Source organism: Neovison vison, chromosome 6, assembly GCF_020171115.1.
Source record: "Neovison vison isolate M4711 chromosome 6, ASM_NN_V1, whole genome shotgun sequence".
NCBI classification, from domain to species: Eukaryota; Metazoa; Chordata; class Mammalia; order Carnivora; family Mustelidae; genus Neogale; species Neogale vison.
Genome location: NC_058096.1, coordinates 127,965,959 through 127,985,124, shown reverse-complemented (window position 1 = coordinate 127,985,124; position 19,166 = coordinate 127,965,959). Strand labels below are relative to the sequence as shown.

The 19,166-nt window shown below is 37.2% G+C and overlaps 1 protein-coding gene across 3 annotated transcripts in view; it reads left to right on the top strand.

Annotated features, from left to right (window-relative positions):
• The window catches only part of PPP2R3A (protein phosphatase 2 regulatory subunit B''alpha), a 202,712-nt gene that overhangs the window by 54,393 nt on the left and 129,153 nt on the right, over positions 1–19,166 (top strand). The window lies entirely within an intron of this gene.

The window sequence follows — 19,166 nt, the reverse complement described above, 5'->3', positions numbered from 1 at the left end:
GACTAAGCATGGTCCTAGTTCAGTGAAAAAAACTAAAAAGCAAGGGCTTTAGAGTCAGCCAGACTGGTTTCAGCTGCCCTCCTCACATGTTTCATCTTCTTCCTAGCCCTGTGACCAGAGGAAGGTTACTTAGCCTTAATATCCTCATCTATTTATTAGAAATAAGGATCAAGGTAACTTGGGTGAAATGCAAACAAGGTACCTTACACAATTAGGCATTTAATATTAGCCTCATCCTCCCCAGTCAACCAGTAGGCGAGTCATTAATACATACATATACAGACTATAAGGTGCAGTGTGAGGTACAAAAAAGACAGGACATGATTTCTTAAAGACCTTGAAATCTCGTTGGGAAAACGCAACTAACATACTGGAAGGAATTCATGAACATGTTGACCCTTCTTCTGAAAGTATCGTTAGTGCAATAGGGTCTTCAAAGAAGGTAAAGACTAGAGTGTATAGGATTTGCTTCTTATCCTATGACTTTAAGGTCATAGGATAGTAGTATTTTCAAAAGGCTTTGAATTTACCCTGCTGATAGTTTTGCTTAATAACCCTAAAAAGGCAGTTATCTTCCCACTCGTGTGTATGTCTTAGCATGACAGTTATTTCTTGTTCATTTTATGTATCTAACATGAGTTGGCGATGGGCTTTGCTCTGTCTCGCTCAGGGGCTCAGGGTGATAGACGCTCCATGTTCCTACAACTGCCCCATTGCTCCATCTGGAGTATGGCTTCAGAGTTCATTGAGGAAGGGAAAAAAAGAGATGTTGCTTTTCATGTCTTATTCCTACCTGTGATGCACTTCCTTTCCACTCACAGTGCAGTGATTCTAGCCCAAAAGCTAAGAAACATAGGGAAGCACGTAGAATATACTTGGTGAGCACTGTCTCTACCTCATGAATGATGTACCATACATATATGAAGTCAGACATAAGGCCAATTAATTAAACAAGTTGTAAAATGATATGAATTCTTAGAGATATGTACATGGTACAAAAAGTATGAAGAAATACATGGATACACCAAATATAATGTCCAGAACAATGTTTAATCCCTGGGAAAAGATGAGGGGTGGAACTGAGGAAGGATGTACAGAGGACCTCTGTAGTGTTAGTAATCTGGTGATGGATCATAAGTATTTCTTCATGTTATTTTTATGCCTTTTTATGTATTTTTAATGTAAATTTTTAAAAATTTGGATATTAGAGATGGCGTATATGTGGGTAAATTGAAAAGGATGTTAATGTTAATTTTAACATTAATATTAATATTAACCTCATTAATATTTTCGTATAAGTAGGGAAAAGAGTGTATTATGATCAGAGAATAATTTTTACATTGTATTTATTTTGTGGTTGCGTCGGGCACATTTCTAGTTTCCAGTGACAAGTACTTAAGTTTAAAACTATACATACTTAAAGTTACAAAATGATGCTTTGGGTCTAAATATTCTCAAACATTTACCAAGCATTTCTGTGAAATTTCTGAGTCTCCTTATTCATTGATCCACAGATGGTAATATCTTTAGTTAACTTGGTTGATACTGGGAGCAAGAAACTGGAAATTAAAATTAAAAATTAATTAAAATTAAAAACAAAAATAAGAAAATGCTATCATGTACATAAGCGATATTGATGTGCTGAATATTTTATAAAGAAAATACCTATATAGCAATCTCAAAATGGTGATAACATAAGAACTAACCATTCCTTTTTTTTTTTTTAAGATTTCATTCATTTATTTGACAGAGATCACAAGTAGAGAGGCAGGCAGAAGAGGGGTGGGGTGGGAGCAGACTCCCTGCTGAGCAGAGAGCCAGATGCGGGGCTCAACCCCAGAACCCTGGGATCATAACCTGAGCCAAAAGCAGTGGCTTAACCCACTGAGCCACCCAGGTGCCCCAAGATCTAACCATTCTTGGGAGCTAAGGCATGCTAAGACATTTAGATGTTTTTTTCTCACTATCTTCCCCTAAATAACCTATCTGCTCATTAAAAAAAAAAAAAAATTTTACTTTTTCTGCTGACCTATTACAATGTCTAACAACCATTATAACCAGAAACTTATTGTAATACAGTGTTTTGAATTTTATTTAACCCTCCTCCCCCATTATCTTCTCTGAAAAAAGAGGGAAAATTCTTCTAAAGGAGATGAGCTGCAAAAAGTAGAAAATGTGAACCTGAGGCTAAGAATAAGTCCTATGTAACACCATTCCTATATCTTGGCTGACAGCTCGTGAGCATGTACCCCCTGGAATGTTCCCAATCTAAATACACCCAACTAAAAATCCCGCACTTGGGTCTATTGGTTTTCAATTTTTTGACAAGTATGGACTGAGGTCAAAATCTTATTAAAAGACTCACCCATAGAAAGGAGAACCCTCTTACATTGTTGGTGGGAATGCAAACTGGTGCAGCCACTCTGGAAGATAGTATGGAGGTTCCTCAAAAAGTTAAAAATAGAGCTGCCCAGCAGTTCCACTACTAGGTATTTATCCAAAAGATACAAAGGAGCACATGCATCCTAATGTTCATAGCAGCGATGCCCACAATAGCCAAAATATGGAAAGAGCCTAGATGTCCATTGACAGATGAATGGATAAAGAAGTGGTATATATATGCAATGAAATACTATGCAGTCATCAAAAAGAATGAAATCTTGCCAAGCCGGTCTGAGAAAGGCAAATAACATATGATTTCACTTATGTGGAATTTAAGAAATAAAACAAGTGAATATAGGGGAAGGGAAGGAAAATAAGATGAAAACAGAGAGGGAGGCAAATCATAAGAGACTTTTAACTCCAGGAAACAAACTGAGGGTTGCTGGAGGGGGATGTAGGTGGGAGATAGGGTAAATGGGCACTTGATATATAATAAGCGCTGGGTGTTATATGCAATTTACAAACCACTAAATTCTGCTCCTAAAACTAATAATACAGTATATGTTAACTAAATTGAATTTAAACACAATTTTTTTTTAAAAAGACCCTCCCATCATTCTTTTTAAAAGAGCACAGAGAGAGAGTGGGAAGAGAAACAGACTCCTTACTGAGCAGAGAGCCCAATGTGGGGCTTGATCTCAGGACCCTGAGATCATGACCTGAGCTAAAGACAGACCTTTAACTGACTGATCCACCCAGGTACCCCACAAAAGAATAAAATTTGATGAGATTTCTTTTTGATAAAAGTTGAAAATAATTCGTGAAAAGCTAATTTAAAGAGAAAGGTAATATAAAATGTTTAATTTCTGAGAATAGTTAATGCAAGAAAATAAAACCATTTTTCTTGATTCAGTTGGCTTCCTGCTTATTCTTTATTTAGTTATATTTTTTAGTCTTTCTGTGCTTCTTATGAAATATTTTAAATCAGGAGTTGGCAGATGTTTTCTATAAAGGGCCAGATGTAAATATCTGAGGCTTTGCAAGGTCACACATTCTCTGTCACAGTTTGTCTTTTTTTTTTTTTTTAAACAACACTTTAATAATGTAAAAGTACTGTTAGCCCCAAGCCTTAAAAAACAGGTAGTGGGCCAAATTTGGCCCACAGAATGTATTTTGTCAATCCCCCATTTTAAATAGAAAAGTATAGTGAATGGTAGAAAAAGCATTCATTATTACCTGCCACTTAGCTTGTCAGATATTAACATTTTATCATACTTGCTTCAGATCTTTATTTAGTATTTTTTTATTATCATCATCATTCTTAAAAAAATCATCTCAGATACAGTTGAAATCCCCCGGGGTCCCTAACCTAGTATTCTCCCTCCTTTCCAGAAGTAACCACTGCCCTGAATTTGGTATTTATCTCCTGCAAGTTTTTATATAGTATTATTTGTCATGTTTTTATTCTTACAGTGAGAGAGTGAACAAAAAGTAATGGGAAATAAAATTTGAGAGGTAGATTGAGGCCAATTTATGAACGACCTGTATGGTATGCTAAACCCTTAGGGTGAGGAACTAAAGGTTTTTAAGCAGAAAAGTCCCATGGTGTTTTTTTAATGAATAATACATTTTTAAAAGGATAATAAATGTTAAATTAGGCTTTTATTTTTTTTCAATTTCTTAGACAATTTTTAACCAGTTGTTCAAAACATTTCAATTAAAAGCTTTATGTAATGGGGCATATAGGAAGTGTGTTGTGACGGAAAAGAAAGATTGACTTGAAGATAGTATATGTTACTAATATTTTAACATTGTTTCAAAATAATTTCTCAAGAGTAAGCAGTATTAGCTCAGACGTTTTTTGCCCAGAAATAAAATTCAAACCTGTATTGGGAGTGATAAGCAAATAGAAGATATGTTTGGTATTGAGAGATTGATACCCAAATACTATTCTGGATCAGGAGTCAACAACCTGATGCCTAAGGACTAACTCTTTCCTGTGACCTGTGTTTGTAAATAGTTGTATTAGAACACAGCTGCACCCATTTGTTAACATAATGATCTGACTGCTTTTGTCTTCCACCTAAATTGAGTATTTAAAGCCCTTAAAGCCTGAAATATCAACTATCTGGCCATTTATAGAAAAAAGTTTGTGAACTGTAGATCGGCAAAACGTTTTTGACGAGGTTCTATGTGATATTTTGTTAAAGGCATTGGAAATCTTGAAATCATTAAATATCAGTAGTAAAAACTACCAGTGATTGTCAGCAGTCAAATAGTACACCAATAGAAAAAGCAAAATAAATGAGCGCAGTGTTTGGAAATTCTTCATCATGAGTTCTGATCTTGGGTTTTGATCTTCACAGATTTTCCCCCCGCCCCCGTGATGACCTATCTTTCACTTTCCCACTTGAAACAGTTTCCTTTTCATCCCTTTCTAACTGTCAAGTTACTGATATTATTGACTAGCAAATGAACATTTAGTACATGCTTTCTTCACTAAGCCTCTAGGTGACAGCAAACAACCTGTAGGTTCTAGAATAGCTGAGGTATGAAGATGGGTGAAAATGAGTTATATAAGAAGAGAACAGCCTATGGAGGAGGAAAAGAGGTATGTGTTGGAGCTCTCAGAGGGTTTCATTATTTTGAATGAATGAATGAATTACTGAAAACATGTTTTGAATAGGAGATAATAAAATTTTTTAAAAACACTTAGAAACTATAAAATGTTATTACAGTCATTTTTGGTCTGTTTTTAGCCAAATGGATCAATAGCCTGTTAGCTGATATTCACAACTTAAAATAATAAAACTGAGGCTCCCTTGAAAATTCTCTTTCTTTAATTTTGATTGAAAAAAAAAGGCTAGGAAAAAATTTCTATTGTTATTTGCCTCAATTGAAAGAATGGAGGAAATGGGGCAGAATTCTTCAACAAAAGAAGAATTTAAGGTAAATAAAGAGGAAGATTTTTTTTTAAAGCTCTACTATAATATTTAAGTCTAGTGAAACCTTAAAAATTTCAACTAATTGGGAAAACCTGTGCCAATTATTAAAAAGTACAAATTAAAATTTCAGTGTTTTTAAGAAATCTCTTTATTTTTATTTTTTAATTTCAAGAATAAAAAGTAAAGGGGCACCTGGGTGGCTCAGTCGTTAAGTGTCTGCCTTAGGCTCAGGTCACAATCCCTGGGTCTTGGGATGAATGGAACCCTACATTAGACTCCCTGTTGGCAGGAAGCCTGCTTCTCCTTCTCCCATTTCCCCCTGCTTGTGTTCCTGCTCTTGCTCTCTCTCTGTAAAATAAATAAATAAAACCTTAAAAAAAAAAAAAGGTAGAACTACCACCAAAGTATTGCCAAGTGTGAACTTCAGCTTGACCTATGTCAATAATGAAGTAGAGATCATTTATAGCCGTTAAAAAATTATTAAGGAGGACAATTTAGGTGATATAAGCATACTTTAAACATTTCATGAAATGGACAGTCTCCTTTCAGAGAACCGTAAAATGGACCATAAGTCAAAAAGCTTTTGTAAGCTGAAGAATAAAGAACAAGGAAGAGCCAAATAGAAACATTTGATTGGCTGGGGCCACATAGCCTTGCCTGTCATGAAAAGGTGCAGAGTTAGCTTGGCACTGGAGAATTGGCTATGTGAATATATTGTGTTTCTGGTCAAGCAGAGCATTAAAACAAGTTATCTAAGTTTTGCTTTGCTGGGTGGCACCCCTGGCAGGAACAGCTCTATCTTGGGCCTAAACATTTATTTCCACAGTCCCCTTATTTGATCATCCTCTTGACCATTTTAGAGGTTTGATCAAAAATACCAGTCTTTTAGTTACCATCACTTCTTCAAGTTTCATTGTAGTTTTCAAGAGATGATGTCAGATTCCTGTTCTAGGAGCTGGTTTTTTCTGTTCTCTTTTGTTGTTCCAGTCTGAGAGAGACCATCCGTCAGCTGGTCAGTAGCTCTCCACATGCCTTTAAACTTTTGAGAGAATGCAGTATATTGGGGAGAAAAATATTGTGATATAATATTTGGGGCACTGGGTGGCTCAGTCAGTTAATCATCTGCCTTCAGCTCAGGTCATGATCCCAGGGTCCTGGGATCGAACCCCATGTTAGACTCTCTGCCTGGTGGGAAGTCTGCTTCTCTCTGCTTCTCTCCCTCTGCCCTTCTCACTGCTCATTTTTTCTCTCTCTCTCCCTCCCTCTCTCAAATAATAAAATATTTCAAAAGACCTTTAAATATATATAGTATTTATATAAATAACATGAATATAATAATAATTGGCAACAAAACAATCGCGTGGTTTGGACAGTACAAATGAACCAGGGTACCCATAACGCAAACCAGCTAGAATCAAATAAGTCAAGAAGTTATCCCCAAGGGGTAGATATTTCTTTAAGCCAGTTGGCATGTTTATGTATTTTGTGTAACTGTATCTCCACTTCCCTAGAAAGGTTTATCTACTGAGCTTGTTTCAGAAAAACTGAGGCATTGGAAATTAGGGAAAGATTTATAATGGGCAGAAAGAGCTACAGGATTACCAGCATCTTTGCAAATTGAGCAGGTGGTTGGAGGATGGATTACCTGCTTTAGCAGTGGCCTGAAATATGTCAACAATGGCATTATCTTTTCAGGCATGGACAAGGAAGAAGTTGGACAAAAGAATCATAAATACCTTTATGGTATAAGATATAAGAAAAAGATAGTCGGAGAAGGAATGAAGAAACATTCTTGATCTGATGTCTTGGAAGGAAACAGTCTGCCTCCATGTCAGCTACTTTTTCCTAGTCAGTTGGATTTTGAGGTCTCTGGCATTCAGGATCAGATGTTTGGTGGAGCCTTCTTCAGTTGTGAAATTGGCGTGCAAGGTTTGATGCCTTGTAATTTAGCAGCAATGTTGGTAGTTCAGAGTAGGTGGTAGGGTCCTTTCCATGAATCCCACCTTTAAAAAAGCAATAGAGTAAAACAATAACTATCCATAAATGACAAAAGACTTAAAAATGCCCATAGTTAAAGATCTGATAAGAATTCACTATATTAGAATTGATAAGGAAATTTGGTTATTTCTATGACATACAACATTTTAAGAGAACTGGAATTATGACTGGTAATATTATACCAGGACATATCAGATTTTTAAGAATTTCATACAATTTCTAGGACACTTAATAGCATGCATCCATACAAATACAACCTAAGAAGGCTTATTACATATTTGACAGTGTTTCCTGTGTGATTTAACATACCAAATAAACCCAGTTAGTTTAACATCTCTTTTTTACAAGGTGAGAGACAAATCCTTTGAGATTTTCCAGGGACTCTGGCAGATCTTAAAGTCACTTTGAGGTAAAATGACTCCATTTAGAATTTGACTTGAGGAAGTTATCAAGATGTCAGAAGGCTAGAAAATTATAATAAATAGGATCACAGGTCATTATAAATAATAGTTTTCTATTTAACCAAAGTGACAATAGAAGATTTTAAAGGTAAATAAATAAGGTTACAGGGTTGTGAACAAAATTTTAGCCCTTTTAATATTGAGAAGACTGGGTTTTCTTAAGTAACCAAAGACCCAATAAAGACAATATGAAACACAGTAAATTTTTTTGGTGAGAAAAAGTCTTAGCTGACCAGGCAGATTACTTAGAAAGAAAAAACTTTGTTTACAATTTTTTTTTTTTAATTTAGAGCAGACCAATCTAAGGAAACACTTTGTTTTTTTTAACAGAGAAAAAACCAAATTCTAGTTTTGAATCAGTGCATCGAAGATACTAAAACTTTTTAACTCATTTTTTTTTACTTAAATAAATCCATTCCAATCTTAGCTAGATTGACCACACATAAAGTTCCTTTCTCAGGATTCCTTTTCCATGCACCTTCTACAACTCTTTTATATCCATTCAGATTTTGTCCTAATTTTTTTTCTTATTCTGGAACAACTATTTTACTTTTGAACAAAATTACTTCCTTTTTTCCTTTGCCAAAAAAGCAAAACAACGACAACAAAACCTCATGTCCTTCATACCCTACCCAAGCAACACATTCTACTTTCCTTACCAATTTTTAATATATAGTTGTTTTCTTTTACCCGTATTATTTCAGTAATTTTAGTTATGTATATTGATTAAAATTCTTAACCCTTAGAACCTTTAATTCCTAATGAAAACTGAGGAATAAGCAATAGTGGACTGTGGACTAGCAAATTTATAAACACACTTCATAATTTCTAGAAGTATATTCTTTCTATAGTAAATTTTTCAATGTGGCACAACATGTGTTCAGTAATAGACCCAATTATTTTAGTTACTTTCTAAAAGGAAGCCAGAAGTACATAAACTGTGTTTGTTACATAAATAATGTAAAAAAGTTTATAATGTAAGTAATGTTTCAGGGGCACCTGGGTGGCTCAGTGGGTTAAAGCCTCTGCCTTCGGCTCAGGTCATGATCCCAGGGTCCTGGTATCGAGCCCCGCATCGGGCTCTCTGCTTGGTGGGGAGCCTGCTTCTCTCTCTCTTTCTGCCTGCCTCTCTGCCTACTTGTGGTCTCTGTCTTTCAAATAAAATCTTTAAAAAAATAATAACGTTTCAGTAATTTATTTGGAAATAATCTAGATATTCAATGAATGTCTATAATTTAACTTTTTATAATTTTATAAATTATAAATTTTATAAATTATATTTTATAAATTTATAATTTTAAAAATTATAAGTTTTTTATAATTTTAAGGTTTCAAGTTACCAAAGACTTTGGAAAATATCTTTAAGTAGACATACTATAAAGCATAATTATTATTGAAAAGTCCATATATAACTTAAACTTATATCTATTTAATTTACATGTTCTTAACAATTATGAAACTTTCATGAGTCATTTAACAGCCATCATCTTAAATTATCTTTCTTTTTGACAGATTTTGCAACAGAGATGGCATGAGCTCTTTGGACTAAAAGTAGACTTAGGAAGAATAAAAGTTGTATGTCTGCATTATATTTAATATTGACAGTTCTAAAGACATGCCTGTTTTCGTTAAACCAACAAACTAAAACTAGTTTTCCCCCCAGAGATTATCCTAGATCATGTAAACTTGAAAAACGTTTGAGTTAGTGTCTGTGTTTCTGAGAGTATATTCTTGATTCATCTAGACACTTAAGTTTTTTTAAACTAATAGGGCTTCTTTACAAATTAATTTTGGCAGTACTATCTGGAAGTAGAAAAATGTCAGCCATCTGGAACATATAACCATAGATACACATAAACATACAGATAGACACAAATAGGGATCTTACAGGTTTTGTTCTAAAAATTCAGCCATGAAACAGGTATGATAATGCAAAACTCACTAGTTTGTTTCAGTGTTCCAAAATTCATTGTTAACTCACTAGTTTTTTAAAAGAACATTTGGGTCCAATTGTGTTTCTGGCAGAAGGGATAAATTTTAAGGTTACATGACTAATAATTGAGGAGAAGACTTTGAAGATTTTTCATTCACTGATAGCCTTTCCTTTTTTTCCCCCTCTTTCTTAAAAGAATTACCTCTTGGTTCCTAGAGAAGACCAGATAGAATAAGTACATCTCAAAGGCACACAGAAAGAATGCAAGTTCCTCCAAAAAGGACTTCTGTTTCCTAAGGCCAGAATTTTTCCAGTATGCACAAGCCATTTGAGATGAATAGGGGAGTTTTGAGAATTGGTGAAAAGCATAGGTGGGCTTTTTCTGTTCTTGTAAAGGTTCCATTTGTAGGACAGTTGCTTTTAATTCCTCAAAGAATCCAGTTGTAACCTGAATGATAATTAAGGTATTGACATACCCATCCAATTACATTATCTTCAATTTGCTATTTTGTATCAGGGAGATCTTCAATTAAGCTAGAAATTGAAGATTTTTATGTTCTAGATTTAGACTCTTTGTCTTTGGAATGTTTTCCTTTCCCTCTAGGTATGAAGTTTAATTTAGCCTGGGGAGAAGGTCTAAAGAAAAAGTTCTATCAGGCTCTGAATATCAGCTCCCAATTTGGCCAACTTCTGACCGTAGAGCTCCTAAAAATATCTTTCAAATATCTTGTCAGGTTTCAGCTGGGACAAACAGTGAATATTCCTGGCAGTACTAAACAACCCCTTGATGCAAGAAGGATCCCTAAGAGTGTCCAAAAGATACTACCCTCCCAAGATCCAAAGCCATTCCCAAAGATAGCCAGAAGAAAGACAGACAATTCCCCCTAAGAGCTGGCAGCAGTTGGTAGAACCATAGCCACAAATGGAGTGCAAGCCATGTTTTTCCAGCCATTTATTAGGCTTCCAGTCTGATGGTTGACCTGCCTGCATACACAATAACAGACAACCTGTGTGTGTGAGACAGGTAAAAAGCTAAGCCAAGTTCTGAAGACAAATAAGGAGGGAAAGGATCAACAACAAATGGGTACCCCAAAACCAAATTCACAAGAGTATGCATTTAGAAAGGAGAGGACAGGGACACCTGGGTGGCTTAGTCAGTTAAGCTTCTGCCTTTGGCTCAGGGTCTTGGGATCGAGTCCCACATCAGTGGAGAGCCTGTTTCTCCCTCTGCCTGCTGCTCCCTCTGCTTGTGCCCTGTCTCTCTCTCTCTGACAAATTAAATAAATAAAATCTTAAAAAAAAAGGAGGGGACAGTGAAATTTTTACCTTCCTTTCTCAACTGAATACTATGGAGATCCAGAACTGACTGTGTAAGAGTTCTCACACTTTGCTGGCTTCTGCCAGTTTTCCTAGGATCTTTCTTATCTGCAGGCTCAGGAGCAAATGGGGTTTAAAGTATAGTCCTAGGGCGCCTGGGTGGCTCAGTGGGTTGAGCCACTGCCTTCGGCTCGGGTCATGATCTCAGGGTCCTGGGATCGAGTCCCGCATCGGGCTCTCTGCTCGGCGGGAGCCTGCTTCCCTCTCTCTCTCTGCCTGCCTCTCCGTCTACTTGTGATTTCTCTCTGTCAAATAAATAAATAAAATCTTTAAAAAAAAAAAAAAGTATAGTCCTAGTATCTACCAGAATTTGGCAAGGTTTTTCTTTAATTTTAGTTCCCTTTAGAATACTTAAGGGAATATAACTGGTAGCAGTCTACTAGAGGATGCCTGAGAATCCCATTAACTCTGGGAGGGGCCCATATGGGGATTCTCCATCCGCAGCAGATATGGGAGCATTGACTTGTGGGAAATTTGACAAGACCTCTGAGGACAGTCTTTTTTCCCATCCTCATTGATTGCAAATGAGACGTCAGTTTCTAGGCTGGTGTTTTTATGATGGATCCCTACAATGGTATAATGGGGGAGGCCCAGGTGTTTTAGGTCTCTGGACTTGGAGTTGTTGCAGTTTTAGGGCCACTAACTTGGCAGACTTTCGTTTACCCTCTTGTATTCTCTTCAGAGTGGAAAAACAATCCAGATAGAGGATTACTAGAAAGAGTATTCAAATAAAGGAGGATAGAGGGGACTATTAGGAGTTGTTTCAGTCTTACACTTTTTACATTTTTTACATTACTTTTTACATTATTTTTTTACATTTCAGTCAAACATTCTTTTGTTTTGGGTACTTCTCGTGTCTTTAATTTTTCATTAGCCTTTTTCAATGAGTCTTTCAGTGAAGCTGTTTTGGAATTTTGAAGCCTTTTGGAGGCTCCCACCTGCCTATTAAAGTAGGCATCCCATTCTGTTTGTTTTGAGAACCCCCCGCTTTTAAGTGAACTTCTTAAATGAATGATCTTGTCTAATTGGAATGCTTTCCATATGGCCGTTGTAATTCCAGGCTATATTTTTCCCAATTTATTTATTTTCAGAAAAACAGTATTCATTATTTTTTCACCACACCCAGTGCTCCATGCAAGCTGTGCCCTCTATAATACCCACCACCTGGTACCCCAACCTCCCACTCCCCCGCCACTTCAAACCCCTCAGACTGTTTTTCAGAGTCCATAGTCTCTCATGGTTCACCTCCCCTTCCAATTTACCCAAATTCCCTACTCCTCTCTAACGCCCCTTGTCCTCCATGCTATTGGTTATGCTCCACAAATGAGTGAAACCGTATGATAATTGACTCTCTCTGCTTGACTGATTTCACTCAGCATAATCTCTTCCAGTCCCGTCCATGTTGCTACAAAAGTTGGATATTCGTCCTTTCTGATGGAGGCATAATACTCCATAGTGTATATGGACCACATCTTCCTTATCCATTCATCCGTTGAAGGGCATCTTGGTTCTTTCCATAGTTTGGCGACTGTGGACATTGCTGCTATAAACATTGGGGTACAGATGGCCCTTCTTTTCACGTCATCTGTATCTTTGGGGTAAATACCCAGGAGTGCAATTGCAGGGTCGTAGGGAAGCTCTATTTTTAATTTCTTGAGGAATCTCCACACTGTTCTCCAAAGAGGCTGCACCAACTTGCATTCCTACCAACAGTGTAAGAGGGTTCCCCTTTCTGTAGATACCTTCAACTTCCAGGACTGTAGTTCTTAGACATAAAATAGACAGGTGTGTTGAAAGTTTGCATGCTTAATTCTTCAAAAGGAGTATCCCATTTATTTAGCTAATCCTGGATCTCTTGACACAAAATTAATACTTAAAAGGGATGTGCTGCTCAGGTGGGTACTTCGTGTGGTGTTTTACACTGTACCTTTGATGCACAGTTTTCTCAAGGTTGGCAGGTGACCTAGTGTCAATCTAACCCATTCCAGGACCAACTTATCCTAGCACAGGAGTCTTAGAATTAGGTGATGAGTGCTCTGACCGACTCTAAGTGCTTGACCTGGGCCCACCAGTTTTGTGGCTTTGGTTTCTGAGATTCCCATTACCAGTAGATTTCGTATTCTTTTCACCAGAAAATTCCTTTACAGTGGTGGACACTCTAATGACTTTTAATAGTCTGACTCTTGCCAACTTAGATTTTTATTTTGACAATCAAAACAGTTCAGATTTCTTCTCTCTTTATTTTCCAAGTCCCCCAGCAGTTTATACTGTGAACTTGCCTCAAGACTTTGTGAGTCCCCTAACAGCTGCACCCATTGTGGACTCCTAATATAACTGTCCCAGAACCCTCCTGGAAATTTCAACCCCAGAACCTTTTCAGGAACAGTATATACATACATACTTTTTAAATAATGTTTGTTTGGACCATAGAGCTACCCACAGGAGTATGAAGCTCAAATCTGAGTGTCACTTACCGCAGCTCTCAGTAGTGATGAGAACAGTGAACTCTGAAAGAATTCAGTGGGTGCCTTGTCTGTACGACTTGTCCTGTAGGCATTAGCAGTCAGCCTTGGATCTCACCCTTACCACCAAAAACTGTTAAAAGTGATTAAAGAAGACAATTCAGATGATACAAACTTTATTTTTTTTATTTTTTTTTCAATTTATTTATTTTCAGAAAAACATTATTATTTTTTCACCACACCCAGTGCTCCATGCAAGCCGTGCCCTCTATAATACCCACCACCTGGTACCCCAACCTCCCACCCCCCCCGCCACTTCAAACCCCTCAGATTGTTTTTCAGAGTCCATAGTCTCTCATGGTTCACCTGATACAAACTTTAACACTTTATGAAGTAGATAGTCTCCTTTTGGAGAACTGGAAAATGGGGCATAAGACAAAAAGCTTTTGTAGAATAAAGAATAAAGAACAAGGAAGAGGCAAATAAAGTAAATGTGATTGGCTGGGGCCACTTAATTAACCTTGTCTGGGGTGAGAAGGCTCAGAGTTGGCTTTGCATTGAATTGGCTGCATGAATATACTGCAGTTCTGGTCAAGCAGAACTTTTGCAGGGACATGATATCTAAGTTTCAGTTTGCTTGACATGGTACTCAGGCAGGAATGGCTCTTTCTTGGGCCAGAAATTTATTTCAACATAGTTAATACATAATTGGTATGCAAAATAGAGGTTGCTAAAATGCTTTAAATGCATAAAATAGTTTGTAAATAGTATAAGCATGCATAGCATACAGGAGGAGATAAAAATGAATCAGACATGACAAGCCTTTGTGGAGCCCACAGTCTAATAGGGGAGGTGAGCTGTTTACTATGATGGAAAGTAGAAAGACTAGATTCCAGAAGAGAGAGACAAAGGAAGTCCTACAGGAACTCAGAGGAGGGAGAGATAACGTCTCAGCTTGTGGAATTCAGGGAAATTTCTCTGGAGGAGATAGCATTTGGATATGGGTATTCCAACTCAACAAATTTACTTAAGGTGCTAGCTCTTGGTGCTATGACAGTGTCGATGATACTAAGATTAGAGGTTTATTTCTCCAGTGGCTTGGATCAGTTTCATTCTATTCCATTCCATTGCTTTCTAAGACATCAAAGTGTACTTTAATCCTCCATTTTTCTTAACATATGTAAGCATTGGTCTCAGGGGTATCCAATAAGAGAGACTAGATGGAAATGTCATGAAACCATTATTTCTGTCACACCTAAGCTCTGTGGTAGCCTAATCTTGATGATCAACAGTGACCAAAGTTGGTTTATCAGACCTTTCCTTCCTAGAGAGTATGAAGGGAAACATCAGATTCTTCTGGTTATATTATTGTGAATTCTAACTTAGTAGAATCCACTCTAACCTGTTTCCCATCAGCTTTCCGGAGTCTTAAAGTCAGAATTTAAGTAGATAACGTATCTGACAACCAAATTCATACCTTGCCTTCTCTTTTTCCACTTCAGCCTCCAAAGATGTGATCACCAGCTCCTAAATGTACACCTAATAAAACTTTAAATGTTAAAATAAGCATTTTGAGGGAGATTTTTTAATCCCTCTCAGGTTTCTGTATTTGAGCCACTAGCTTATGTTGGCCTTTATTTGGCAAATAGTAGCATTAAATAACTTTGTTGAATGAATAAACAAATAAGTAAATGAGTAATCAAATAATGGGGTTATTGGTTGCCTACTCTGCCTGCTTCCCAAATGGAAACTGCCCTCTTGCCTGAGCAAAGAGCCTAGCCCTTTGTCCTTTGACTGTCAAGGATAGATGCAGGAGACCTGAGGTCAGGGTGCCCTTCTAGGAATGAGGGTGGTGCCTCAGTAAAGCTCAATATCTCATTAGGCCTCTGGCCTCTTAATTTCTCTAGCTTCTAGGGACAGTCCCGTTACCTTTCCTGGCAAGAAGAAAGAATCCCATTAAGAGCATAAGTCAAGCAGAGAAAGACAATTATCATATGGTTTCACTCAAATGTGGAAAATAAGAAATAGCACAGAGGACCATAGGGGAAGGGAGGTAAATCCAAACGGGGAGAAATCAGAGAGGGACATGAACCATGAGAGACCATGGACCCTGAAAAGGGAAAAGGGTGGGAGGAGGGGGTAACAGGGTGTTGGGTATTTAGGAGGGCACATGCTGTGATGAGGACTGGGTGTTATATTTAATCAATGAATCATTGAACACTACCTCAGAAACTAATTATGTACAATACAGTGGCTAGCCAAACATAATTAAAAAATTAAAAAGTTTAATATCTGATTCGATTTGGAAAATTATTTAGTATATGCTGGATGTACACTTAATTTCAGTAATTCTAAACATCTACATTGAATGTAAACATAATCTGCATTCAGTATCCTAGTGTGAGATATGATAATTATCATTTGATTTTGGTTCTCCTGTTAGCTATAATAAAGCTACCCAAGGGTTAAAAAAAAAATTCTGATATGGTAAATATTAACAGTTATAACCCACATAATCAAAAACTCTTTGGAGTCCTTAGTAATTTTTAAGAGCATAAGGAGTCCTGAGTCCAAAATGTGTGGAGATCACTGGATTTAGTACATTATGGTCCATGTAATATGGAGAATTATGCAGTCCTCAAAAATATCACAGAAATGTATTTGTTGATAAGGAAAAACATTCATAATATATTAAGTGGCAAAAGGTTACAAAATGGTGTGCTGTGTTACCCTATTCTTTTTTTAAAATATATATGCATATGACTAAAAGATGATTCTAACTTTAAAAATTATAGGTCATTTCCCTTTATTGCAGAATGGAAATCTCTTGATTATAGACTATAGGTGTTTCTTGGAGATGGTGCTCTCTTGTTCACCATTGCACCCCTAGGCCCTATTGTAGAACCTCCACATACTGTTTAAATTCTGAATATTTGTCCTTTCTCTTTAAGGAATACCTATACATCTCATTGTCTCATTGTCCTTTTCCCATTCTTAAAATTTCCATCTTCATCCCCATGAATTTAGGTTGGAAAAGAATTTTTCTGGCCATTTAGTTTTTCAGTACAACTGTTTTTGTTTGTTTGTTTGGTGATGGTGGTGGTGGTGGTGGTGTTTTGGCATGCCCGGGAGGGTCAGAGAAATCTTTTGGGGTAGGCAGGATTTGTGCTGTTATTAGAACTCTGCTTTCTTCGATCCTGATCAGGAATCTATGTCTTGAGATAGCATTCCAGGGGAGAATAAAATGTTTTCTTAGGCTAATGACCTAATATTTTGGTTTTCTCAAAGTTTAAATATTCTATAATTTTGTGTATATATATATATTTAAAAGTGTAGTAATTATGAAAATAAATTTAAGATTATAGCAAAGCACACTGTAGGAACCTTCTTGTTTATTCTGGAGTATATAAAATAAATGTTTCTCTGTCTTTACATTCAGTGTTGATACCCATGCCTTCATTGAGATTAACCAGTCATATCACTGAAGGAAATGTTTATTCTCCCCTAGCTTTAGAGGTGCTGATGGCTTCTTTAGATAGAGTTTGGGTAGAAATGAAAACACTCAGTAAGTTAGTTGGAAATCATCCTTCCTCCTAATTTATTTAACCACAGTGTGGGTTTTATAAAAGTCATGGGATATGGCCAGTAGCAAATTTGAATTTGCAGAATGCGTTCTACCTGTATTTCCCCCTCTGCCTTTAGTGGCTTCCGAGGTCAGGTTCTTTTGCATCTCCATTTTTCGTAGTGAATCAGCATCAGCTATCTCAGATATGTCCCCACCTATATTCAAAAGAACTTGTAGATATGTATATACTGATATAGAAAAAAATGGTCAAGATAAAATATTTAACTAAAAACATAAATTGCAAAACAGATGTACCAGTGTGATCACTTTTTCTTAATATGTTTGTGTGGACACAAAAAACTGGAGGGTAAACATGCTCTAAATTACGCACATCCCCTAGAATTCTAGTAAAATGTGAGTCCCAGATATCCAGATCCTTCTGATGAGAGTAGTCCCTGCCTACCTTCCACACCACCCTTGGCAGGAGTGAAAAGGAGTTCCCAGAATTCAGCTTGTTCCTGTTAACACCCTCAGGCCTCCCTCACAGGTCTGCCCAATACTCAGAGCTCCACCATCTCTGCCTTAAGACCATCAGGACTAATCTAATTGGTTCTTCATCCCTGCTTGCACCAATCACTGTAAGAAGCCCAAGAATCCAGATCATCACTCTTCTCATCCTATTCTTGTACATGCTCTCTTCTCAGTCTACATCCAACCCTCCCAACTTCCGAAATCTTTTCCCCATGCCCTCTTGAACTCGTCATTCACTGGCAGAATCTCCTATGTTATCAGACTCTTTCTGAACATTCCCTTTACTCCTTGCTCTAACTGAAATCCATCTCTCCCACAGTATAGCCAAGTGAAATGTTGGCTTTTTTTTTTCTTTACCAATTCACCCCCTCGCCCACAGGGTCTGGAGGGGGCAGTTAGTGTTCTTTCTTTTTATTGCTATTTACAAACTATTCTTTTTCCTATCTCACTGAAACTACCCCTCCAATTTTGAACTGATGTCATGAGACTCACCACCCAGTACCCCTCCTGGTTGCAGTCATCTATTAACCCCATGTTATTTCCTTCCTTCCTTCCTTCCTTTCTTTTTTTTTTAAATATTTTATTTATTTATTTGTCAGAGAGAGTGAGCACACAAGCAGTGGGATTGGCAAGCAGAGGGAGAAGCAGACTCCCGGGGATCCTGATGCAAGACTCCATCCCAGGACCCTGGGATTGTGACCTGAGCCGAAGGCAGACACTTAACCAATTGAGCCACCCAGGCACCCTCCCTTATTTCTTGAAGATGTTCTCTCTTGGCTCTATGATGCTTCCCAATACAATTTTTGCTACAATTCTTGTGAGTTTTTAGTAGGTGAAGCAGCGAATACACGTTTCTCAGTTCCTTGATCTCTCCAGTGAATTTTTCTTCTGTCCATCTTCAGCTACTCCTTCTCTGATTCTGTTTATGTCAGTGATTTTAAAAGTATGGTTTCCATCCAACAGCATCAGCATCACCTGGGAGCTTGATAGAAATACATATTTTCGTCTAGTGTTCAACGATTCATTAGTTGCAAATAACACCCAGTGCTCATTCTAACACATGCCCTCCTTAACACCCAACACCCAGTTACCCCATCCCTCCACCTCACTCCCTTCTGTAACCAACAAAGACTTATGACGTACTATATGCTGGCTAACTGAACATAAAAAAAAAAAAATACATATTTTGAGGCCCCACCCCTCACCTACTAAGTCAAAACTCTAAGGATGGGACTCAACAATCAGTGGTTTAACAAGTCCTTCAGGTAATTCTGGTGCATGCTCTTGTTTGAGAACCATTGCCATAGTTCCTCATTAAAATCACTCTCGTTAATATAGTTTCAGCTTCTTTACCTTACCTTCACTTTGTAGTATTCACCTGGAAAAACCACAGCTTACATTAAATTGTGTTCTCTGTCTGCTTTGAGCTTTTATTTGGCAGCTAACCTTGGCTAGAGAAAATCACAAAATAATATTGAGTGGTCTTTGCACTAAATTCATGACCACCAACCT